We start from the raw sequence: 27,006 nt of genomic DNA on the forward strand, positions 1-27,006 counted from the left end.
GGGGGATGGGGGGTGAGGTAGTATGTGTGAGCAAAATTTGATGAAGCCCGAAGGGATTTCTCCCCATCTCTTTTTATGCATGGGGGGACGGAGAGGGGGGTCGCTGATTTAATGAAGCGGCCTTGCTGTGGATGTGCTGTGACTTGCGACACTGCCATTAGGGCAGTGGACAAGTTGCAGGGATGACCCGTCATCCAGGAGGTGCTAAGATGGGAGGGAGGGTGGAGGGGAGTGGAGTGTATTTAGGGATGGAATGGGTGGGAATGCTTTTATGCCTTTTCTTTTTGGCTACCTCCCTTGTAGGGGGTATTTGTATGTATGTATGTAAAAATGGAGGAGGATTGCAACTCATTACAACAAGACTTGGACAAGATCTGAAAATGGAATCAAAAGTGGGAAGTGAAATTCAATATCAAGAAATGTAGTATAATGGAATTTGGAAAAAGTAAAAACAGAATATTGAGAGATTATAAAATTGGTGAAGAAGAAGTAAAAAAAGTAAACTCTGCAAAAGACCTTGGAGTGATGATTAATAAAGACATGACACCAGACAAGCATATTAATAATATAGTCAGAGAAACCTAGAATTTATTTAGGTCAATAAATGTGTCATTTGTCTATTTGGACGAGGAAATGATAATTTCTTTTTACATACATACATACACCAAGGCTTTTTCCCCTTTACAAGGGGGAAAAACTTGGAAGTTATTGTTGTTGTTGTTGTTCCCTAGACTGTCTGTCCGAGCAGTCCCATCTCCCCAAGGAATGCCACAGCCGAAAATGGGTTTTCCCACAAATCCTTTATAGAGTGTATGTTGTGTTGTTTGCGTGCATGATTGTGTATAATGCAGTCTTCCATTATGTGTTGTATGGTACGGGGTGAAGTGTTACATCCTGGGCAGCTGTTCACAATGCAGTCATCCAGCCTCTTCTGGTAGCTTAGAAGTGCTGGGTGGTGGCCGCACTGCAGTCTGGCCAGGTGGACTCTGTCCTTTCGTGGGAGAGAGGATTCAGAAGGGTGGATATCAGGGGGTCTGGCATGCAGCAGTGTGTTGTCTTTCAGTGTGTTAATGGAGCGGTGAGTGATATGATTATGAATATGTTTCCGGAGGCTGGTATTTGGTGGTTGTGGAGGAAGAGAAGAGAGTATCTGTGTGTGATACCGGTCTTTGGGTGTTGTTTTAATGTTTCTTGGTGTGTGTGGGTGTTCTGCTATGTAGTGTAGCGGGTGTGATGTGTTTGTGGAAAGTAATGATAGGTGGAGTTCCACAAGGTTCAGTATTGGCTACGATTAATTATGTTTGCCATATATATAAATGACATGCATGAAGGTGTGGAATATTATATGAACTTCTTTGTATATGATGCAAAAATATTAAAGAAAGTAAGTACAGAGGAAGATTGTGAATTACTACAGACTTAGATACAGTCTGGAAATGGAATCAAAAGTGGGAAGTGCACTTTATCAAGAAATATAGTATAATGGAGTTTGAAAAAAAAAGTAAAAATAAAATATCAAGGAAATACAAAATTGGTCCAGAGGAAGTCAAAAAAGTGAGCTCAGAAAGAGACCTACGAGTAACTATCAGCAAAGACATGTCATCAGACAAGCATATCAACAAAATAGTCAGAGAAGCCTTCAATTTACTAAGGTCAATGAAAGTGGCTTTTGACTATTTGGATGAGGAAATGGTAAAGAAAATATCAGTTACACTGATAAGACCAAGACTGGAGTATGCTGGAACACTATGGACACCCAGTACTAAATATATATATATATATATATATATATATATATATATATACCGATATATATATATATATATAAGCAGCGGCTATGCCAGGTAGCTTGGGCTGTGACGCTTGCTTGCTTCGCTCGCATATATGTGTTAGGGGCCCCCAGAGGATCAGCAGGGGCTCCCAGAGGAGCCGCGGGGCCCCCAGAGGTGCCGGAGGGGCCCCCAGAGGAGCCATGGGGGCCCCCAAAGGAGCCATCCCATGAATTCATGGCCTGTCGTTACAAATTATATATTTCTAGATAATGTAGTCTACGCTTCTTCGCCATTTCGTCTCTTGGCATCGTAATGGTAGTCAATATTGTATAGTCACCACTGAGGTCATTTCAGAATAATTTTGAAAGAGAAATGCATCTATAATTCCTGTGATCAGACTTTGCACTGTTTTTAACAAACTTCTTATATCCTGAGAAGTAATGCCACATGAACACCTCTCAATCCTCATCGTCTAAGTACAAAAAAAAAAAAAAAAAAAAAAAAAAAAAAAAACAAAAAAAAAAACTCTAAATGCCCTCGGTCACGGTGGTATTTTGGTAATGCTCCGTGATGTCACGGCAATGGGGACAACTAATTGGCCGAGAGTGGTGATGTCATCGCAACGGAGATGACTGATTGGCCGAGAGTGGTGACGTCATGGCAACGCCTCTCAATCCTCATAGTTCTCGGCCAATCAGTTGTCTGCCTTGCCGTGACGTCACCACTCTCGGCCAATCAGTCGTCTCCGTTGCTGTGACGTCACCACTTTCAGCCAATCAGTTGTCCCCGTCCATGCCATCACAGTCGAAACTGAATAATCGCTCGATGGAGGCACCTGTTGGAAATTTAAACGTGGATGAGCCAAGGATTCAAACCCAGCTAACCCGTAACAAAGTTACAGTGACTTAAACCAATACGCTATCAAGAGAGATATAAAATGCACTATCATAGCGGAGGTGGGTAATTCAAGCATACAAATATAAGAAAGTCGTACTCAATTTATATCTCTCTTGGTAGCGTATTGGTTTAAGTCACTGTAACTTTGTTATGGGTTAGCTGGGTTCGAATCCTCGGCTCGTCCACATTTCTATTTCCAACGGATGCCTCTTGGGCAATTCTTCAGTCTCAACTGCGATGGCATGGAATTAAAAGTGATTTGTGGTTGAAGAAAGATATTAATTGACCACTGGGAACCATTCAGTGTATATGTATAAACTTTCCCACATGCACATACTAGCTAAATGCACTATCATAGCGGAGGTGGGTTGAATGCGATATTTCGTGTAGGTGTATGTAAATAGAGCACACAAATATAAGAAAGTCGTACTCAATTTATATCTCTCTTGATAGCGTATTGGTTTAAGTCACTGTAACTTTGTTACAGATTAGCTGGGTTCGAATCCTCAGCTTGTCCACGTTTCAATTTTAAACGGATGCCTCCATCGAGCGATTCTTCAGTCTTGACTGCGATGGCATGGAATTAAAAGTGATTTGTGGTTGAAGAAAGATATATATATATATATATATATATATATACATATATATACCAAGGCTTTTTCCCCCTTACAAGGCAGGTAGCCAAAAAGGAAAAGGCATAAAATAATTTCCACCCATTCCATCCCTCAATACACTCCACACCCCTCCACCCTCCCTCATATCTTAGCACCTCCTGGATGACAGGTCATCCCTGCACCTTGTCCACCGCCCTGGGTCAGAAGCAGTGTTGCAAGACACAGCACATCCACAGCAAGGCTGCTTCATTAAATCGGTGACCACCCCTCTCTCCGTCCCCCCATGCATAAAAGGAGATGGGGAGAAATCCCTTCGGTCTGCATCAAATTTTGCTCACACATACCTCACCCCCCATCCCCCCACCCATTCCACCTCATGCATCACAACATCATCCATATACAACCATTCTCCATTCACCCCTATCTTCTGTCCTCTCCTGTCCTTCCTCAACAGACATTCCCCTCATCCCCAAAGTCCCCTTCACCCCATCCATCCACCTCATCCTAGGACATCCCCTCATGTTCACTCCTTCCACATCTGCCTTCCATACCTCTTTTACTAGTCTTTCTTCACTCATTCTTTCCATGTGTCCAAACCATCCTAATACCCTTTCATCAACCCTATCTCCCAATTCCCTTTCCACCCCCATTCTTCTCCTCACCTCCTCATTTCTCACTCTATCTAGCCTAGTAACCCCCATCATACTTCTCAGACACTTCATCTCAAACACCTTCTCTCTTCCTCTCTTATGTTCTATGTTTCTGCCCCATACAGTGCTGTTGGCACAATCACTCCTTCATACAGTCTCCTCTTAGCATCCATTTCCAAATGTCTATTCCTCATTACACTCTTCAATCCACCAAGGCATTTACTCGCTTCTCTCAACCTACATTCTACCTCCACCTTCACTCCACCTTTTCCTGCCACATTTGCACCCAAGTATCTAAAACTATCCACTTCCTCCAGTCGCTCTCCCTTAATGCTCACTTCCAGTCTGCTGCCACTTTCACCCCTTGTACATCTCATCACCTTACTTTTACCCACATTTACCTTTACCTTTCTTCTATCACATACTCTCCCAAACTCTGTCACCAACTTCCTCAGTCCCTCCTCCGATCCTGCCACAAGCGCAGTGTCGTCAGCAAACAACAGCTGGCTCACCTCCCACTTTTCTCCATTTTCTTTAACCATCTCCAATCCCTGACCCACTACCCTTGCATTTACCTCTCGCACTACCCCATCCTTGTATAAGTTGAACAGCCAGGGCGACATAACGCATCCTTGACGAAGTCCCACCTTTACCTCGAACCAATCACTCTCTTCATTCCTAATCCTGACACAAGCTCTACTACTCTCATAAAAACTCTTGACAGCTCCTACAAGCTTTCCTCCTATCCCATATATCTGCATAACCTCCCACAGTGCCTTTCTGTCTACCCTGTCGTAAGCCTTTTCCAGATCCATAAAAGCCCAAAAAACATCCTTCCCTTTTCCTATAGCTTTCTCACATATTTGTCTTACCACAAAAATCTGATCTATGCAACCTCTACCCGTCCTAAATCCACACTGTTCCTCACCAATTACTCCTTCTGTTCCTCTCCTAATCCTCTCAATCAAGATCCTCTCATAAGCCTTCCCAACTACACTTAACAAGCTAATCCCTCTGAAACTACTACATTCACACTTGTCCCCCGTTCCCTTGTAAAGTGGAACTATACAGACACTCCTCCAGTCCTCCGGCACTCTACCCTCTCTCCAGCAAACATCAAATAACCTCACCAGCCAGTCCACCATCACTGTACCTCCTTTTTTTTTAGACATTCTGCATGGCATCCATCCAGACCAGGTGCCTTACCTGCTTTCATCATCTTAACAACTGCCTTCACTTCATCCTTCCTTATTTCTCCTCCATTTTCCTCACTCATCACGGTCATTTTCTTAGCATTTCCCACTGCAACTATCTTTCCCTCCCTATCCTCCTTCACATTTAGCAACTCCCTAAAATATTCTGCCCATCTTCCCCTTACTGCCTTCTCTTCCATTATCATCTCTCCATCTGCACCTTTTACCTTTTCTTCTCTACTTGATTCGCCTCCTCTTCCTCTCTTAATTTTTTTCCAAAACATCTTTTTATTACTTTCAAAAATTTCTGTCATACTCTTACCCCATTTCACATCTGCTCTCCTCTTTGCCTCCTTTACCTTTTGCTTTACTTCTCTTTTCTTTTCTTTGTACCTCTCATATGACTCCCTCGTCCTATTTTGTAACCAATCTGTGAAAGCTCACTTCTTCTCTTTCACACCCTTATGTGCTTCCTCATCCTACCATTCACTACCCTTCCTTCTATTTCCTCCTGTCCTTCTTGTTCCACACACCATCCTTGCACACTTTGTGACTCCCTCCTTGAACCATCCCCATTCCTCCTCCACACCTACCTCTACTCTATCCTTCACTCCCTCCCACTCCTCCTTCAGCTTCTTCTTGTACTCCTTCTCCTTTTCCTTTTCATTTAAAGAGTTCCCTAAGCACCTCCCTACCTTTTGTCCCTTTCCTCTTTCTCCATCTATCCTCCACTCTCAACTTACCTTCCACCAAAAAATGATCTGATATTCCCCAACCCTCTCCCCTTAGCACATGTACATCTTTAACTCTTCCTATCATAGTCCTATTTACCACTACATAATTAGTCCAGTAAGCGAATGACTGAGGTTGGACAAAATTGCTTTATTTTGTTTCTCAACTGATTTTGGTAGTAAATTAGGGCTACTATTCAGAAAAAAAAATAGTTTACCCTTGTTTGCTCACTGCTAGTACCCTAAATTTGCCAAAATCCAAAATGGCCGCCACTGTGGGTACCGATTGCCAAAAAACGCGTATCTTCCAAACTACTTTGATTGTAAGTACAAACAAAGTAATTATTATTATGTTTTTTAGGTGGAGGAGTTCATTTACAGTGGTATCTTTCATCTGTATGTGACCGATTTGCAGATAATCGCATGTGTACTTAAATGTGTCCGATATAATGGTTATATTTTCCACTCTATTCTGTCTTATTTGTAAGTCACAGCATCTATTTACTGTTATGACATTTTTCTAGATTGGTAATGGCTTTTTCTTCATTTTCACAGATAGCTTGTGCATGGAATAACAGTATATTTATGGTGGAGGAGATTAGTTAAGCAGAAATGGCATGTGTTATCTGTAAAGAACTTATCAACTTGGACAAGCCGGATGATTATGCCCAATTGACAGAGAAAGGGTGTACTGGCATTAACAAAGCAAACAAACAAAGAAGTTTAGATGTACCTGATTTGGTTTATGACGAAAACCATGATATCTTTGTTCACAAAGTATGTAGAAGTAGGCATACAAATCCAAAAACTATCAAATCTGCCAAAAAGCGTGTATCATCTGAAGAGATCAAACCAAACCTGAGATCAGCTAAGGGAAATATTTCTGATTTCAAAACTCACTGCCTCTTCTGTGGATTGTTTGTGGAAACATGTCTAGCACAGAAAAATCCTTCCAAAGCTAGTTACAGATACAGTCGTGTTATGACACTAGGGTTTCAAGAGAACATTCTAAGCCACTGTGATATCAGAGAGGACGAATGGGCTTTGAGGGTCTATTCACGCCTCTCAGTGGTAAATGATCTGCCAGCTGAGGAGGCCCTGTACCATCACACTTGTAAGGACCTGTTCATGAATGGAAAGGGTCCTCCAGAATTTGCATCTGAAGAGTGCACTTCTTCCACCAAAAGAAGAAAAGTGGGTCGACCTAGAAACACATCTAAACTTGGTGCTATTCAATATGCAATTGATTTTTTGGAAAAGAATGATGATGAGACCATTACTTTGCAAGACTTGCACCAAGTTATGCTCAGAGAGAGTGGAATGAACGAAGAGAAAGTCTACACTCCCAAGCAACTGAAACGAGAGCTGGAGAACCACTATGGGGCAAGGGTATCAATTACTACCATCAGACAATGCCCTAATGTCATAACCCTGACGTCCAATGTTAAATCCATCATTCAAGAAGCCCATGACAGAGGAAGTGAAGTGAAGGAACTCTCTGATATGGACAAACTCATTGAAATTGTTGGGAAATTAATAAGAACAGAGATAAAGTCAATGGGGCATCATAAAGGGGAGTATCCTACAACAGAAGACATAGGCTCTGTCGAATCAAATGTTGCGTACTTACCTCATTCATTGCGAACACTCCTAGGCAGCATTATCAAGAGCAGGAATGCAAAGCTCCATATCGCCTCAATAGGCCAGTCAATTATGCAGTCCACTTGTCCATGCTCATTCCTCCCACCCCTACAAGTTGGTCTCAGTGTGGCACTGGAACACAAGTATGGTCACCGTGATCTGGTTGATATTATCAACAAACTTGGCTTCTGTTCCTCATACACAGAAGCAAATAAGTACAGAACTAATGCTGCTGTATTGCAAGGCGATAATCTCCCAGAACAAGTGGCGCAATCATTTATCCAATACCAAGCAGACAATGTTGACCATGCCTCCAGGACCTTAGATGGTCACAGATCAATCCATGTAATGGGTCAAATGGCAACACTCATGCCAGCTATCCAGAGCACCAGGAGAATTCCACAACTCAAGGTGGACATGGAGATCGTCAAGCAGTTGTCGAAAATAAACCTGGTGGAACAAAGAGATCCAAAAGCAGTTCTTTCCAAAATCATGTATGCCAATATTGAAATATTACAGCGAGACATACAGAATGACAACCTTGATATTATGTGGACAGTGACCTTCCACCTTCAGAAACCGAAACCTATGTGGTCAGGGTATATGCAGGTGCTGCATCGCAATATCCCACATCCTGGGAAAAGCTCCGACATATTTTGACCAATGATAGATCTCACACCGTCTGTCCCTACCTGTGTACGCTCCACTTTGGAATATGTTGTTGACCATGCTAGTAAGTTTGACGAGTTAAACACCATATGAGGATGGAGCCTTTATTTGTACGACATTTTGCTTATTACACCTTTTTCAAGTACAAGTTGAGATACATATGCTTGAGATTAAATAAGGGGAAAGGAGGGAACGGGGAGAGAAAAGAAGAAGGGGGGGAAGGAAGAGGAGGAAGAGGAGGAGGAGGAGAGGAGGAGGAGGAGAGGAGGAGGAGGAGGAGAGGAGGAGGAGGAGGAGGAGAGGAGGAGGAGGAGGAGAGGAGGAGGAGGAGGAGGAGAGGAGGAGGAGGAGGAGAGGAGGAGAATGGGGGGGGGCGGGATGGACCACTGGGAAAGGTTGAGAATGCTGGCCCAAACGTCTTTGGGCGAAATGTTCACAAAGGGTGAACCCCCAGCCATTTGGGCCAGCATTCTCAACCTTTCCCAAAACAAACACCAGCAAATTGTACAAAACACTCAACAGCATCACACTATCCAACACTAACACTACACGCTCTCACGCAGCAATAATCACAACAACAGATAATCTACCCTCAAACAGACAACAACCAAACGCACTCATACGTCATTTTGCACAGACGAGCCATCTTACATCTCACCCTGACGACCGACGCACCATTCGACGTAAGAAAGACTTTCCCACAGACTCAGACTATACACCCTTCATAGACAGTCAGACAAAACTCATAATGCATAGTCTCAAGCACTCATCTGCCTGTGGCCCTGATAACATAAGCAACATCCACCTAAAACACATTGGACCACAAGGTATACACGCACTCACAAACATTGCAAACTACAGCTATTCACACAACACTATACCCGACATCTGGAAGCATGGTAAAATAATCACCATTCCAAAACCGAACAAAGACCCAACAATCCCAACATCGCACCGCCCAATCACACTTCTCTGCACCCCCTCTAAAGTCATTGAACGCCTAATACTTAAACTTGTCACACCATATATTCCCCTTGCTGACTCACAACACGGTTTTAGGCCACTACACTCCACAAACACTCTTCTGACAAACCTCACACAAAGAATTTTAGATGGCATCAATTCAGATAGGCCCCACCACAGAACACTTCTTATAACATTGGACATTAGTAAAGCTTTTGATGCTATCCCCCGCCACAACCTAACAAATAAAATATATAACACAGACATGCACAATAACACCAAAAGATGGCTGGCCAATTATCTGGCAGGCAGGAATGCTCATGTGTCATATAATGGCCAATCATCGCACATCAGAAACATTAAGAACGGAGTACCACAGGGCTCAGTTCTATCCCCCACATTATTTAATCTATACATGCATGACTTACCCACGCCAGACACCTCAGAAATACAAATCTCTTCCTACGCAGACGACATAACAATCACATGCACACATCGTAACACAGACAAAGCTGCAGAAATAATCCAGCCTTACCTTGACACACTCAACACATGGTTCATCACAAACAGACTCAAAATAGCTCCAACCAAATCTACAGCAACACTTCTCACCAACTGGACAAAAGAACACAAATACATACCTCATCTCTACATCAACAACACTCTAATACCACACACAAACACACCGAAAATTCTTGATGTAACATACGATACATCCATGTCTTTCAAACAACACCTCACAAACATAAAAAACAAATGCACACCTAGACTTAACGCACTTAAGTCAATCACTGGAACAACATTTGGACAAAACAAAGAAACTAATATAACAATATACAAACAATGCATACGCTCAGTGATGAATTATGCGAGTCCTGCATGGGCTCCTAATCTCAGTGAGACACACCACAACACCCTTCAAATCATACAAAACAAAGCCCTAAAAACAATTACAGGCTGCACAAATACATCACCTACAGACCATTTACACCATGAAACAAAAGTCCTCAAAGTCAAGGACCACCTCGACATGAGAGGCACACAAACACTTGCTGCAGCCACCACAAACACATCACACCCGCTACACTACATAGCAGAACACCCACACACACCAAGAAACATTAAAACTACACCCATAGACCTTTATTACACACAGATACTCTCTTCTCTTCCTCCACAACCACCAAATACCAGCCTCCGGAAACATATTCATAATCATATCACTCACCGCTCCATTAACACACTGAAAGACAACACACTGCTGCATGCCAGACCCCCTGATATCCACCCTTCTGAATCCTCTCTCCCACGTAAGGACAGAGTCCACTTGGCCAGACTGCGATGCGGTCACCACCCAGCACTTTTAAGCTACCAGAAGAGGCTGGACAACCGTGTTGTGAACAGCTGCCCAGGATGTAACACTTCACCCCATACCATACAACACATAATGGAAGACTGCATTATACACAATCATGCACGCAAACAACACAACATACACTCTATAAAGGATTTGTGGGAAAACCCAGTTTCGGCTGTGGCCTTCCTTGGGGAGACGGGACTGCTCGGACAGACAGTCTAGGGAATGACAACAACAACAACAACAACCTTTCCCAGTGTTCCATCCCCCCCTTCTCCTCCTCCTCCTCTTCCTTCCCCCCCCCCTTCTTCTTTTCTCTCCCCGTTCCCTCCTTTCCCCTTATTTAATCTCAAGCATATGTATCTCAACTTGTACTTGAAAAAGCTGTAATAAGCGAAACGTACAAATAAAGGCTCCGTTCTCATATGGTGTTTAACTCGTCAATCTTGTCAGCAACTGCCACTTTCATGAAAAAAAAAAAAAAAAAAAAATGCTAGTAAGTACAACACTACTCCAGTCATCACCTTCGACCAGCAGTTGTGGTGGATTGCCTTTATGATCATCAAAGCACAGGCTACAGACAGTCCACTGCAACAGATCGTCCTCATCCTGGGTGGATTCCATACACAGATGAGCTTCTTGGGTTGTATTGGTGGTCTAATGGTTGCTTCTGGATTGAAGGAGGCGATGTCCCAAGTATATGCGGAAGGTAGCGTTGAGCACATGCTATCTGGGAAAGCCATGGCACGTGCCGTCAGAGCTCATATGCTGGTGGATGCGGCTCTAAACACCATGGCTACAGCACAGATGTTTGGTGTCCCTGTACCCTGTGTCTTCAGTCAGGAGGACTCAAGTCACCTTAATCAATGCCTTACTGCATCACTGCTCTTCTCACATGCCATTACAGGATGTGATACAACATCGAGGCCATACAGCATCGGTAAAGTCAAAGCAATGGCCAAATGTCACCTACTCCAGGGCCATGCTGATGCATTCATGATGCCAAATCAAACCCATGATGAAATCACCAAGCATGGTCAGGCTTCTCTAGAAGTCTTGTACAGTTGTAAGCCTGGAAATAGCCTTGACCTTGAAAGAGCAGCCATGTTCAGTAGGAAGGTGGCGTCCAGATCAGTGTATCTGCCTCCCGAATCTCTCCCACCCACTTGTGATGGAGCCAGGTATCACAGTTACCGAGTATACCACCAGGTACAGACCTGGTTAGGAAATATCCTTGAGCCAACCAAATGGGAATAGTTTCTTCAGAATATGAAGCTCAAGCCAGTGAGTATGCGAAGAGAAGCAGCTCCAGCATCCTTGCTGAAACTAGTCAAATGCAACTGCCATGGCAGGTGCAACAAAAACACCTGCTCCTGTCGCAAGAACGGACTGTCGTGCACACTGGCTTGTGGTCACGGCAAGGGAATCACATGCACCAATGCTGGAGCGAAAAATGAAGAGTTTCTAGATGATTAAACTGTTCGTTATTGACTCGTTGTTATCATGTTCAAGTAAAAAAAATATACGGTACGTTCAAGATGACTAGATTATTGTGTAGGTAGTTGACCTTGTATCACTTGACTCAATTATATAATTCAATGAAGGGCTCTTGTCCGAGCCATATTTGAACACATCTCAGTCCATAGGCATAGCTAGAAAATTATATTAAGGGGGCCCAGAATTTGTATGTCTCTACGTCAGCGAGAAAGTGGAAAATATGTCCAAAAACTCAACGGAATTCAGTTGATTTGGGGGGGGCACAGCCCCCCTGACCCCCCACCTGGCTATGCCCATGTCTCAATCGCATAAGAAATATTGTAAATGAATTCTCTGACCCCAAAATATAAGATTTGACACTCTGTTTGCAATTACAGCTCTATTAGTATCGAAGATACACTATTTTTGGGATTCGAAACCCACAATGGCGGCCATTTTGGATTAGGCCAAATTTATAATACTAGCAGTGAGCAGACAAGGGTAAACTATTTTTTTTCTGAATATTAGACCTAATTTACTACCGAAATCAGTTGAGAAACAAAATAAAGCAATTTTGTCCAATCTGAGTATTTTCTTTTTTTTTGCTTTAATTACCAGACTATAATCCATCAATGCTCTATCTACCACCCATCCACCACCCTCTCCCATGTGTATATGCTTGACTTTCTTTCAAAACACTGTATTTGCTATCATCAACTCTCTAGACATATTTCCACCATCAACTCTCCACTACGATTCTTTCCTGGAACTCCACATTTCCCAACCACTCCATCAATTGGACCATTTCCTACCCTAGCATTAAGGTCTTCCAGTACTATTACATTGACATTTCTCCCTAAATCCTCTTTGCACTCATTTAAATCTATCCAAAAGGCCTCCCTTTCTTCTACACTCTTCTCACTGCCAGGCCCATATGCACTTACAAAAACCCACATCTCCTTTCCCAGTTTCACCTTCATCCACATTATCCTTGAGGAAACCTCCTTCCACTTCACTTCACGTTTACCTATCTCTCCGATTACTAGAATAGCCACCCCTTCCCTCCCTCGCCTTCTCTTCACTCCTGATAACCTCCCACTTACACTCCCAAACTTATACTCACCCTTCCCTTTCAAATTAGTTTCACTCAAAGCCAACACATCTATCTTTCTTCTCACAAACATACTACCTATCTCTTCCCTTTTACTCTCATCTGTACCACATCCACACACAAAGACCCAAACCTTAGGGTGCTGGTCGGAAAACTCCCAGACCCTCTTATGCCTTTACTTTTTCGTTTAGGAATGTCTCCAGTGGGGCTACAAGGAGAAGGATGCCTAGTCCCAATCCCCATCCCTTTCTTCTCGCCTCTTACAATCCAAGTGGAAATACTTGGTGGCAGTATTATTTTCCCCCACCACAGGGAATTCCCCCGCAGCAGAAAATGAATACTCAGAGAAATGGTACAGGACAGCAGCAAGGGGTTGGGGGACAGCATAATGGAGGGACAGTCGTATTATAAAAGTGTCATCATTTCTCTATGAAGAGTTTTCCTCTATCATAGACAAAATGATGTGTGGCTCTGGTCCATAGGGGCGCCCCAAATAGACCCTAAAGTATCAAAGAGTTTTCCTCTATCATAGACAAAATTATGTGTGGCTCTGGTCCGTAGGGGCGCCCCATATAGACCCTAAAGTATCAATTGCATGTTACTTTGCCACAATAACAAGCAGCCAATACCCCAGACAGTGTATATATATATATATATATATATATATATATATATATGTGTGCATATTTACCTAGTTGTATTTTGTGGGAGAAGAGCTATGCTCGTAGTGACCTGCAGTTGTATCTTTCTGCATTCAGTTCTTTCTTAAAATCATGTCTAGTTTTAGCACTCAATGTTTTCTTTTTCAATGGGACCTTTCGCAGTGAGCAATTTGATACCAGACACCGCCAGATTTTGTAATTCTTGCCAGAAAATAAATACTTTTTTGGGCAAGTTTTATAAGCTTACAGAGGTGTATCGTTGTACATTATTGTGTCCGAAATCTAAGTCAATTAATTTCATATTGCAAACAGTATATAGCATTGTTTGAGCCTCTATTTATAATTACAGATTATATTCGTAAAACAGCCTATAATTGTATCAAGCCAAGCAATTTGTCATTTTCTACTGACTTCAATGGACGTATACTGATATATACTTTCATTTGAATGCACCAAGCAATAGGCAAATCCATGTAATGTATTGAAAATATAATTTTGCATCAAAGACTTAATTTTTTCGGTACGATTAACATTTGTGTTTCTCTTATTTTTTCTTGAATCTGACGTGCACTCTGCCACAGCACACGTAAAATTAGTTATATTTGTTTGAAAATAGCTCCCAGCAGATCTAAGTGGCTATTCTTTACATAAAATGTCGTTAACTTCGTACGTCCGCCACAACTGTTGTTATTTTTTAGCTCACTGATTATCTTCATATACACACCTCATCACCCTTCAGACCATCCAAAACAAAGCCCTAAAGACAATTACAGACTGCACAAATACAACACCTACACACCAACTACATTATGAAACAAAAGTCAAGAATCACCTTAACATGAGAGGCACAAAAATGTTTGCTGCAGCCTCCACAAACACAGCACACCCATACATGCCAAAAAACATCAAAACAAAATCTAAATGCCTACATCACACACAAATACTCTCTTCTCTTTCTCCACAACCACCAGACACTATCCTCTGGAAACATAACCATAATTATATCATTCACTGCTCCATCAACAAACTAAAAAAAAACCACATTGCTGCATGCCAGACCCACTAATATCCATCCCTCTGAATCCTCTCTCTGCCAAAAGGACAGAGTCCACCTGGCCAGACTGTGATGCAGCCACCAACCTGCACAGATAACTTCACCCCATGTTATGGAAGACTGCATTTTACACAGTTATGCACACCAACAACAATAGGATTTGTGGGAAAAAAAAAAACGTTTCAGCTGTGGCATGCCTTAAGGTGGTTCTTAACCATTTTGGCTGCAACCCAAAATCCTGTCCAGATTGACCATGGTGACCCTTACCTTCATAAATACTTTTATTTAAATTATAAAATAATTGTGCTTGTAAAAATGTGACAAAAACAGTGTTTTGTTTAAACTTAGATAATAATGACTTAAGAATTCTACAATCAGGATTAATACTTTGATAATATTTTGAATAAGAATATTGGGTCCTCAAATTCTTGGTGACCCATTCAAATGGCTTGGCAACCCAAAGGTTAAGAACCACTGCCTCAGGGAGACAAAACTGCTTGGTCACACAGTCTAAGGAATGACAACAACAACAACAGCACACCACTTTAAAACTGCATGGTACAGATTAATTTCACTTGTGTACAGCATTTCTAAGCTGATGAAAAAATTAGTAGACCACTAAACTACCCATCTCTCCAAGCTAACATATATTTAAATAGGGCCACTCCACCAACATGCTGTTGACAACCATCACCAAAGAAAGTGCTGGAGGAATTCAACAAGAAAGTTCCATCAGAAAGAATGATAATACTGATAGGCATAAATAAGTCTTTTTTTTAATCTATCATTGTGTATAAATATATATATATATTTATATATTTATATATGCAAGTAAGTACTTTCGAATATTACATCTTCAGACTAAATGACAGAGATACAGAGTTGGGTTTAAATATAAGGATCAGGTGGCATCCATAGGGGGGAAGGGGGGAGACATTACAATGTGAGGAGGGGGGATGACCTTACCCCTATCGACCTAACCAACACATAAGGGTCAATCTGGCGGAAAGATCTCGGTGACCATTTGAGTTATCAATTTATCACATTTAAAATGACCATAGCTTAATTTTATATTTTTGTCAAATGTGCCTGATATTAAGCAAGATTCTATTATATTTCTTTCGTGTAGGCTTTTTCCTTTAGCTAAAATTGTTGCCTTAGACCAATCAATATGATGGTTGTATAATGCTTTATGTTGGAATATACGAAAGTACTTACTGTCTACAAGTTTCCTTTCTCCTGTGGTTATTTTGCATATATATATATATATATATATATATATATATATATATATATATATATATATATATACTGTATATATATATATATATATATATATACGCACACACACAAAGACAATGTGGAAATAATCACTATTAAAGTCGAAAGTAGCAGTATAAAAAGTAAAACATTATAGATGTATATGTGCCACCAAAAACTAAGACTTGGACTGACAGTGAACACTCAAAATTACTAGAAGACACAAAGAATGAATTAACTGAGACACTGAAATATGGAGAAAATATAGTAATTATGGGTGACTTTAACACAAAGGAAATAAATTGGGAAGAATTGACAATGGGAGGTGGAGAGGAACTCTGGGGCAATGTCCTACTGGATATGACCATCAATTACACATTGACTCAAATGGGTTAAAGAAAATACTAGAAATAGACAAAACGAAGAACCATCAAGACTAGATTTGATATTCACCTCTGAGCCTGAAATTGTGGAAGAAATAAACTATAAAACACCAATTTGAAAGAGTGACCACATACTAATAGAGATTGAGCTTAAGGAATAAAATGTCGTGAGAAGGAATGAGAAACATAGAGAAGGAAGATTAATGTACAACAAAACTGACTTTGTAAAACTTAGAAGAAAAAAAATTCAAAATGCCTGTTGGGAAAAATTTGCAAATGATGAAACAAAGATGGAAGAGATATGGAATATTTTTAAAGAAACAGAAAAGGGAGTACATAAAGTGCTGGTATAATAAAAAGTGTAGCAATGCTAAAGATAGAAGAGACAAAGCTTGGAAAAGATGAAAAAGAGACAAAAAAGTGACTAAATGGCAAACACATCAAAATGAGAAATGAATACGTAGACATACGCAGAGAGGAAAAAAGAACCTATGAAAAAGATATAATAGCAAAATGCAAAGATCAACTTAAACTATTTTACAGATTTGTAAATGATAAACTAAAAGACAAACATGAAATAGTGAAATTGCGTGAAGGAAATAAAGAATACACAGAAGATGTAGAAATGGCAAAAGTAATGACCAAACACTTTAAGTCTGTATTTACAATTGAAAGCTCACAAATGTGTGATGATGGTCACCAAAAAGGACCCTCCTAAAATGAATAAAATAACAGTGTCACAGAAAGAAATAAGGGACATTAAAAAAAAGGAAACACGATGTCAGAAAGTCACATGGGCCAGACAGAAGAGTGAACTGGATATTAAAAGAATGCATATTAATAGATGAACTCACAGATGAAATACACAAGATAATTGACTTCTCACTCAAAGAAGGAAAAGTACCACAAGGCTGGAAAAATGCTAATATTGTATCAATATATAAGGGAGGAGATAAAGAAAATCCAACAAATTATAGACCAGTATCCCTTACAAGCACAATTGCAAAAATATGTGAGTTATAAACAAATAAATGGCCTAAACACTTGGAAGAGAACAAAATACTAAACCCCAACCAATTTGGATTTAGAATGGGAAGATCATGTACTACAAACTTAATATGCTTTTACTCAAGATTAGTAGATATAATACAAGAAAGAGATGGCTGGGCAGACTGTGCCTTCCTGGACCTACAAACGGCTTTTGATAAAGTACCACACAAAAAACTACGAAGAAAAATTTAAATAATATGTAAAATACAAGGAAACTTATTGGAATGGATAAAAGATTTCTTGAAAGGAAGAAAAATGAGAGTGGTACTTAGAGAAAAGAACTCAAATTGGATAAACATGTTAAGTGGAATCCCCCAAGGCTCCAATAATGTTTGCTGTTTATATAAACGACATGGATGAAGGAATTGAATGTTATATAAACTTCTTTTCAGATGATGCGCAACTATTGAAGAGAGTGAGTAAAGAAGAAGATTGCAAATCTTTTCAAGAAGACCTGGACAAACTCTGGAAATGGAGTAAAAAGAACGAAGTAAGTTTCAACATTAAAAAATGTAGTATAATGGAATTTGGAAAAAAAAAAATAGAAAATCTGGTCAATATAAAATTGGAACAAAGGAAGTTACAAACGTAAACTCAGAAAGAGACCTAGGAGTAATTATCTCAAATGACATGACACCAGACAAAATAGTTAGAGAAACCTACAATTTAATAAGATCTACAAAAGTGGCCTTTGACTACATGGATGAGAAAATGGTAAAGAGAATACTAGTTACACTGATAAAACCAAAATTAGAATATGCAGCATCACTATGGACACCTAGTACAATAAAAAACATAAAGAAATTAGAAAGAATTCAAAGAGCATTGATGAAGATGGCACCAACACTTAGTAAGTTGACATACAAACAAAGATTGGACAAACTAAATTTACTAACTCTGGAACAAAGAAGAGAAAGAGGCGATTTGATAACCATCTATAGAAATATGAAAGGATAGAAATCCCTGATATGGATGATCTACTTAAATGGGACAGAAGAAACACAAGAGGACATGAGAAGAAACTTAAGAAGGACAGTTACAGAAGAGATTTGAAAAAGAACAGCTTTCCACACAGAGTAATAGATACATGGAATGAATGGGACCTTTCGCAGTCAGGCTCGTAGATTCCTATTAGCGCTAGAATTTTCAATTGTCTCCGATTTCACGAGGCAAAGGGGTGACTTAGCTAATTTGGAAACCGATATTTAAAAAAAAGATACAGCATAAATTGCTGCATAAATGTATTTAAAATTAAAAACATGACTCTTAATGTTATAATTTTTACTTACTGGTGTGTGATAAGGCTTTGTTAATTTAATTATAAGGTAAAACTAAAAATAGGTAATTATTTTTACTGAAGTAAGGATGAGCAGTAAAAATAAGAGGATGTTCATTTCGGTTTATGCATTTTATCTGAGAGTGTTGAAAAATAATGGATATCACTGTCACGTCCTGTATTAAGAAGGTAAAAACGGAAGAGGACTGCAACTCATTGCAACAAGATCTGGACACAATATGGAATTGGACTCAAAAGTGGGAAGTAAAATTCAATATTAAGAAATGCAGTATAATGGAATTTGGAAAGAGCAGAAACAGAATATCAAAAGATTACAGAATTGGGGAAGAAAAAAAAAAAACTATGAAAAAGATCTTGGAGTGATGATTGGAAAGGACATGAAACCAGATAAGCATATAAATAAGATGTTTAGAGAAACCTACAACTTACTGAGAGCAACCAAAGTGGCATTTACTTATATGGACGAAGAAATGATAAGGAAAATACTAACTACACTAATAAGACCAAAACTTGAGTACGCAGCATCACTTTGGGCACCCAGTACCAAAAAGAATATTAAGAAACTAGAAAGATTACAAAGAGCGACAACCAAACTAGCACCGACACTCGCCGAACTAACATATGAGCAAAGACTATCCAAATTGAACCTACCAACTCTGGAACAAAGAAGAGAAAGAGGAGATTTGCTAACTATCTACAGAATAATGAAAGGAATGGAAGTTTTATACAGGAACGACCTATTAGTGTGGGAAAACGGTAAAACAAGAGGACAAGGAAAAAAATTGAAAAAGGATAGTTATAGAAAAAACTTGAAAAGGAACAGTTTCCCACACAGAGCGATAAATACATGGAACAAATTAGACAACAAAACAGTATGTGCTAACACTATACAAGATTTTAAGATAAAACTTGATGCGGAGAGATACAAAGACGGTTCACCACGAGCATAGCTCCCCTCCCATATATTACAACTAGGTAAATATAACCTCCTCTTGGCATCCATTCCCAAATGTCTATTTCTCAGTTACACTTTTTAATCCACCAAGGCATTTACTTGCTTCTCTCAATCTACATTTTACCTCCACCCCCACTCCTCCCTTTCCTGTCACATTTGCACCCAAGTATCTAAAACTATCCACTTCCTCCAGTCTCTCTCCCTTAATGCTCACTTCCAGCCTGCTGTCACTCTCTCCCCTTGTACACCTCATCACCTTACTTTTCCCCACATTTATCTTCAGCTTCCTTCTTTCACACACCTTCTCAAACTGTCACTAACTTCCTCAATCCCTCCTCTGATCCTGCTACAAGTGTAGTGTCATAAGCAAACAACAACTGGTTCACCTCCCACTTTTCTCCATTTTCTTTAATCATCTCCAACCCCTGACCCACTACCCTTGCATTCACCTCTTGCATCACCCCATCCATGTATAGACTGAAGACAGGGTGACATAACACATCCCTGAAGAAGTCCCACCTTTACCTCAAACCATTCACTCTCTCCATTTCTAATCCTAACACAAGCTCTACTACTCTCTTAACCTCTTCAGTATGGTTCAAAATCTCGTGGGCAGCATCAGCTGCCAGACGTACGATGTGTCGTAATAATACTCGCATCATAAAATATAGTCACCCATGAATTTTGATAACATTAGAAAATGTAATGAAGACAGTTTAGAGAGTATGTCATTATGCAGGGGCAACTACAATAAATATAATCAAGATGCCGATATGGCAGCCTCGCGTATCCACTTGCTCCTCATGCCGCCTATGTATGCGGCACCATATGGAAGGGGTTAAAAACTCTTGACTGCTCTTAACAGCTCTCCTCCTATTCCATATATCTGCAGTACCTCCCACAGTGCCTTCCTGTCTACCCTGTTGTAAGCCTTTTACAGATCCATAAAAGCCCAAAAAAAAACATCCTTACCTTTTCCTATAGCTTTCTCACATATCTGTCTTACCACAAAGATCTGATCTACACAACCCCTACTTGTCCTAAAACCACACTGTTCCTCACCAATTACTCCCTCTGTTCCTCTCTTAATCCTCTCAATCAAGACCCTCCCATAAGCCTTCCCAACTACACTTAACAAGCTGATCCCTCTAAAACTACTGCATTCACACTTGTCCCCCTTTCCCTTGTAAAGCGGCCCGATACAGGCACTCCTCCAGTCCTTCGGCACTCTACCCTCTCTTAAACAAACATTAAATAACCTCACCAGCCAGTCCACCATAACGGTACCTCTTTTCTTCATTCTGCATGGCATCCATCCAACCCAGGTGTCTTACCTGCTCTCATCATCTTAATAGCTGCTTTCACTTCATCTTTCCCTATTTCTCCTCCATTTTCCTCACTCATCACTGTTATTTTCTTAGTGCCTCCCACTGCAACTACCTTTCCCTCCCTATCTTCCTTCACATTTAGCAACTCCCTAAAATACTCTGCCCACCTTCCTCTCACTGCCTTCTCTTCCATTATCATCTCTCCATCTGCACCTTTTACCTTTTCTTCTCTACTTGATTCGCCTCCTCTTCCCCTTTTAATTTCTTTCCAAAACATCTTTTTATTACTTTCAAAATTTTCTGTCATACTCTTACCCCATTTCACATGTGCTCTCCTCTTTGCTTCCTTTATCTTATGCTTAACCTCTCTTCTCTTTTCTTTGTACCTCTCATATGATTCCCTTGTCCTAATTTGTAGCCAATCTATGAAAGCCTGCTTCTTCTCTTCTACAGCCTTCTTTGCTTCCTCATCCCACCATTCACTACCCTTCCTTCTATTTCCTCCCGCCCTCCTTGTTCCACACACCATCTTCGCACACCTTATGACTCTCTCCTTGAACCATACCCATTCTTCCTCCACTCCTAGTTCTATTCTATACTTCACTCCCTCCCACTCCTCTCTCAGCTTCTTATACACCTCCTTTTCATTCTCATTTAAACAGTTCACTCTAAGCACCTCCCTACCTTCTGCCCTTTTCCTTTCTCCACCCATTTTCTACTCTCAACTTACCATCCACCAGAAAATGATCTGATATTTCCCCACCCTCTCCCCTTAGAACATGTACATCCTTAACTCTTCCTATTCTACTCCTATCTACCACTACATAGTCCATCAATGCTCTATCTACCACCCTTCCATCCACCACCCTCTCCCATGTGTACTTATGCATGACTTTCTTCCAAAACACTGTATTTGCTATCATCAACTCTTTCAAGACACATCTCCACCATCAATTCTCCACTACGATTTTTACCTGGAACTCCATACTTCCCAAACACTCCATCTATTGGTTCATTTCCTACCCTAGCATTAAGGTCTCCCAATACAACTACATTGACATTTCTCCCTAATTCCTCTATGCACTCATTTATATTTACCCAAAATGCCTCCCTCTCCTCTACATTCTTCTCACTACCAGGCCCATACGCACTTACAAAAAGCCACATCCTTCCCAGCTTCACCTTCATCTACATCAACCTTGATGAAACCTCCTTCCACTCCACTACACGCTTACTTATCTCTTCACTTACTAGTATAGCCACCCCTTCTCTCCCTCATCCCCTCTTCACTCCTGAATACCTCGTAACTACACTCCCAAACTCACACTCACCCCTCAAAAATTTCATTTTAGTTTCACTCAAAGCCAGCACATCATCTTTCTTCTCACAAACATACTGCCTATCTCATCCCTTTTACTCTCATCTGTACCACATCCACACTAAAAGACCCAAATCTCACGGTACTGGTTCAAAAACTCCCAGACCCTCTTATGCCTTTACTTTTTTTAGGAATGTCCCCTTTGGGGCTACAGGTAGCAGGACTCCTAATACCATTCCGCATCCCATTTTTTTTTCGCCTTTTATGACTCAAGTGGGAAGACTTGGTGGTAGCATTCTTTTCCCCCACTACAGAGTAGGCAAAAGGAAATGAATATTCAGAGAAATGGTACAGGACAGTAACAAGGGGTTGGGGGACAGCATAACGGAGGGACAGTCATATTTAAAAGTGTCATCATTTCTCTATGAACAGAGTTTTCCTCTATCACAGACAAAATGATGTGTGGCTCTAGTCCATAGGGGTGCCCCATATAGACCCTAAAGTATCAACTGCATGTTACTTTGCCACAGTAACATGCAGCCAATACCCCAGACATATTCCAATCTTTGATATATCAAGATTTTAAAGAGTTTTTTCATCATCTCCTCTTCTATATAATGGAATGCTACTTTAATCTTCTTCAGTAGTCCATATGTCTCTCCCACAATCTTGTTGATATATCTGTCAATTGACAGGTTATCTTTATAAATACTCCCAAGTGTAATAGGATCACTTCCCAAGGAATAGTTTAATGATGGCCTTTTGCTGCTATTGCCCATTTCCAGTACTTTTGCAATTTTTGTTATTGAACTTCATTTCACATTCTTGTTATATCCAAAAATAGTACCTAGATCTTTTTTGCAATATTCTACCATCCTCCTCATTTTTCACTCTTTTCATGAATTTTGCATCATCTGCAAACATGTTGGTATAGCTTGTTCCTTCCACCACGTCATTAACATAGACAAGAATCATTATTGGTGCAAGCATTGAACATTGTGGTACTTTGCTCATTACTGCTCTCCAGCTTGACATCTTGTCCTTTACTAATGTCCTCATGTATCTTTCCTTCAAAAAGTCTTTCATCCATTCTAATAGTTTGCACCTCAGTTCTCCAACATGCTCCAATTTCCACATAAGTTGACTGTGAGGTACTTTATCAAATGCTTTCTCTAGGTCCAGGTACATGCATTCCACCCACCCCTCTCTTGCAGCACATCAATCACTCACAAGTAAAAACTTAAAAAGTTCAACATGACCTTCCAGATCTGAAGGCAAACTGACTGTCAGAATGTACATCTTTTCAAGATATTTAGTCCATCAATCTTTCACATAATTTCACTATTGTGCTGGTTAGTGATACTGTCCTATAATTTAGTAATGTTTCCTTGTTTCTACCTTTGTGAATTGGCATAACCTTTGCCCTTTTCCAATCAAGTGGCACAATGCCTTCATTCCATGAACATGTAATAAGACTGTGTATCTTGTCTGTTAGATGTTCCCTACATTCTTTATGTATCCAGTTTGAGATCCCATCAGGTCCTAAGGCTTTTGTCACATCCAATCAATGATCCCAAGAGATTGAGCACTTCCCTCACTTCTATACATCTTCTAAGCCTGATTTTTTGCTCCCCTCACTTTTCTCCTCCAAAAAGTTGTGCTCTTTTGTGAATACCAATTGGAAACCTTCATTCATTATTTCTGCCTGAGCTGAGGCCTCTTCAAAGACCTCACAATCTACTATCAACTTGGTGATTTCTTCCCTGTGTCTCAATTTACCATTTATGAACCTATAAAACAGTTTTGGCTCATCTTTGCAGTTTTCTATCACACCTCTTTTAAAAAAAAAAAAAAAAAAAAATCTTCCTGCAAATTCTTATACAGTCATTCCTAGCTTGTTTGTCAGCTTATTTTGATTTATTACTTCTTTCCTTTTTCCAATTACCCAATCCACATCCTTGTCCTTTTTTGCAATATAACATGTTTTGTTAAACCAATGCTGTTTTTGCTTCTTCCCTTTTTTAGTAAATGTCAAAAAAGATTTTCCATTTCCTCCTTATTCCTGTGGTATTCATGAATTCATCACTGTTTATTCAAAGAATTATATCTCAATCCTAAGTAATCTGCTTTCCTAAAATTGAGTTTCCATTGCATCTGTGATTCATTCCTTGGTTCTGTTTCCTCATCCTCCACCTGAAATTCAATTGTAACATTGTTATTTTTTCCTATTGGGCAAAGGTAGTTCAAGGAACTAATGTCTGGCTCATTCGTTAGTAACAGATCTAATCTTGTGGGAGTGTCATCTCTTTTTACCTGGGTCACTTCCTTTACCCACTGGATCATTCTGTTCTCCATTGCTATAGTCAACAATGTATTTCTTCACAAATCTTTTTTGCCATTTGCTTACCATTCCTCCCAGTTGTCACCACAATTAAAATCTCTAATAAGGACTATATCATTACTTTATTCAATATTTTTCTTTAAGAAAAGAGTTGTATTTTTTTGTATATCTTGATGTTCAGTTTCATCCCAAGCACTTGTCTTGGGGAGAACATATGCCACCATGAAGTCTCTCTTATTGTGATCTTTAGTACTAATCTTTGAGTGAATTGTTTCAACCCTGCCTTTACTCGGATTTACTTCTTCCACCTTATTGTCACTTCTCTCTGCTAATACTACTCGTACACCCTTTTTATCTTCTCTCTCTTCTCCAGGAGATGTATCTATTGTTCTCAGACTATATATCAACATTTTTTGGCAGTTTAGTTTCAACTGGACAAAATATATCAAGTCAAATTCTTGTGCACAGCATCGGCTGCCATATGAACAATGCATCACACTACTCATATTATAAAATATAAAGTCACTGCTGTATTACTCATTCTCTTTTACTCTGAGTAATAATAAACACAGAAAATGTGATCAAACCAGTTCACAGAATCTGGGGTAACTCATGTACAACTACAAAAATATATATATAATCAAGACGCAGATGCCGGTATCCTCATGTACCCACTTGCGCCTCATGACACCTATATAGGCATCATCATACCATAGTGGTTAAGTAAGTAGTCATTTATTTCCAACCTAGTTAATAGTAACTCATCAACATTAGCATATACTATTGTAAGTTTCCTTGTATTTCTTACTTTGCAATACTGCCTTGTTCTCTTAGAAACCATTTCCTCAGCTTCTGATTGATGAATATATATATGTGTATGTATGTATATATATATATATATATATATATATATATATATATATAGTGAGTCCTTATACGGTAATTTTTTATCCAGTAAATTCAGTAATGATATTTGGTAATTACTACACTAGATTCTATCTATGGTAGGAAAAAATCACAGATACGATATCCGCTCGTGTTTTGTTTACACCGTACTGTAGCGTCACCATGCTGTGCGGACACCACAACAATCAGTCTCTTCCCACATTTCCCTTTGAACACAAGTTAAATCCTTATGGTGGTGATATTATTATCATGACGCACAGTGACACACCCATAATGGCCACAAAACGTTCTGCAGACACTGCTGGAGTTGAAAAGGCAAAGCGAAAGAGGAGCAGTCTGACATTGGAGGCAAAATTAGATATTTTGAAGAGGAAAGAGCAGGGAGAAGGTATGTCTGCCATAAGTTGAAACTTGGGCCTAGCCCAGTCGACAGTCTGGACAGTGTTGAAGAATTGTGAGGCTATAAAAAAGCTGGGGAGAATGCAATGCATCTGCAGAGTAAGTTGCTAACAAAACACTGTGAGCCAATAATGGATAAGATGGAAAGGTTGCTCAAATTGTGGATCGATGACCAAAATTGTCAAAATATGGCTCTGTCTTTGAATTTAATCTGTCAGAAAGCATTGTCCATTATTGAGAGACTGAAGGCAGAAATGGGAATGGAAGACTTTGAATTTAAAGCAAGCAAAGGGTGGTTTGATAAATTCAGGCGACATTCAGCTCTCCATAATATCAAGGTCACAGGTGAGGCTGCTAGTGCCGACAAAGAGGCTGCAGACAAATTCAAGCCAGAATTAGAAAAGTGCATTGAAGAGAAAGGGTACAGCAAGAAACAAGTTATAAATTATGATGAAACAGGACTTTACTGGAAGAGGATGACCAGTAAGACCTATATTGACAAGGAAGAAAAAAGTGCAAAGGGGTTTAAAGCCTCTAAGGACTGCTTAACCCTGTTACTTGGAGGCAATGCAGAAGGGGATTTGAAGCTAAAGCCACTCCTCATATACCACTCAGAAAACCCGAGAGCACTCAAGGGGTTACTGAAGCAATACTTACCTGTGGTATGGAAATCAAATCCGAAGGCATGGCTGACCACTGCATTTCACCACGACTATTTTACATCATATCTGTCTCCAACTCTTAAGGAGTATGCATCAGCTAACAACATTGCCAACTGATTCTTACTGATAGTTGACAATGCTTCCAGCCACCCTAGGGCTATGGAAGACTGGGCTGATAATATGGAGGTAATGTTCCTCCCCCCAAACACCACAGCTCTGATCCAACCGATGGATTAAATAGTCATCAAGACATTCAAAGCTTATTACCAGCAGCGAACCATGCAGCAACTGATAAAGGGCACAGATGGGCCTGGCAA

The 27,006-nt window shown here is 40.1% G+C and overlaps 1 protein-coding gene across 19 annotated transcripts in view; it reads right to left on the minus strand.

The window, feature by feature from the left end:
• The window catches only part of LOC143040212 (uncharacterized), a 317,769-nt gene that overhangs the window by 97,971 nt on the left and 192,792 nt on the right, over positions 1-27,006 (minus strand). For 2 of the 19 annotated variants that reach the window (XR_012967700.1, XM_076210882.1), the window contains exon 3: positions 7,488-7,630. The exons of the other annotated variants lie outside the window; for them this stretch is intronic. The gene's annotated coding sequence lies outside the window, so the exon portion shown is untranslated. The remainder of the gene's footprint in view (positions 1-7,487; positions 7,631-27,006) is intronic. 19 annotated transcript variants of the gene reach the window in all.

This window comes from Oratosquilla oratoria, chromosome 28, assembly GCF_046742065.1.
Source record: "Oratosquilla oratoria isolate Oo_2021 chromosome 28, ASM4674206v1, whole genome shotgun sequence".
Classification (NCBI taxonomy): domain Eukaryota; kingdom Metazoa; phylum Arthropoda; class Malacostraca; order Stomatopoda; family Squillidae; genus Oratosquilla; species Oratosquilla oratoria.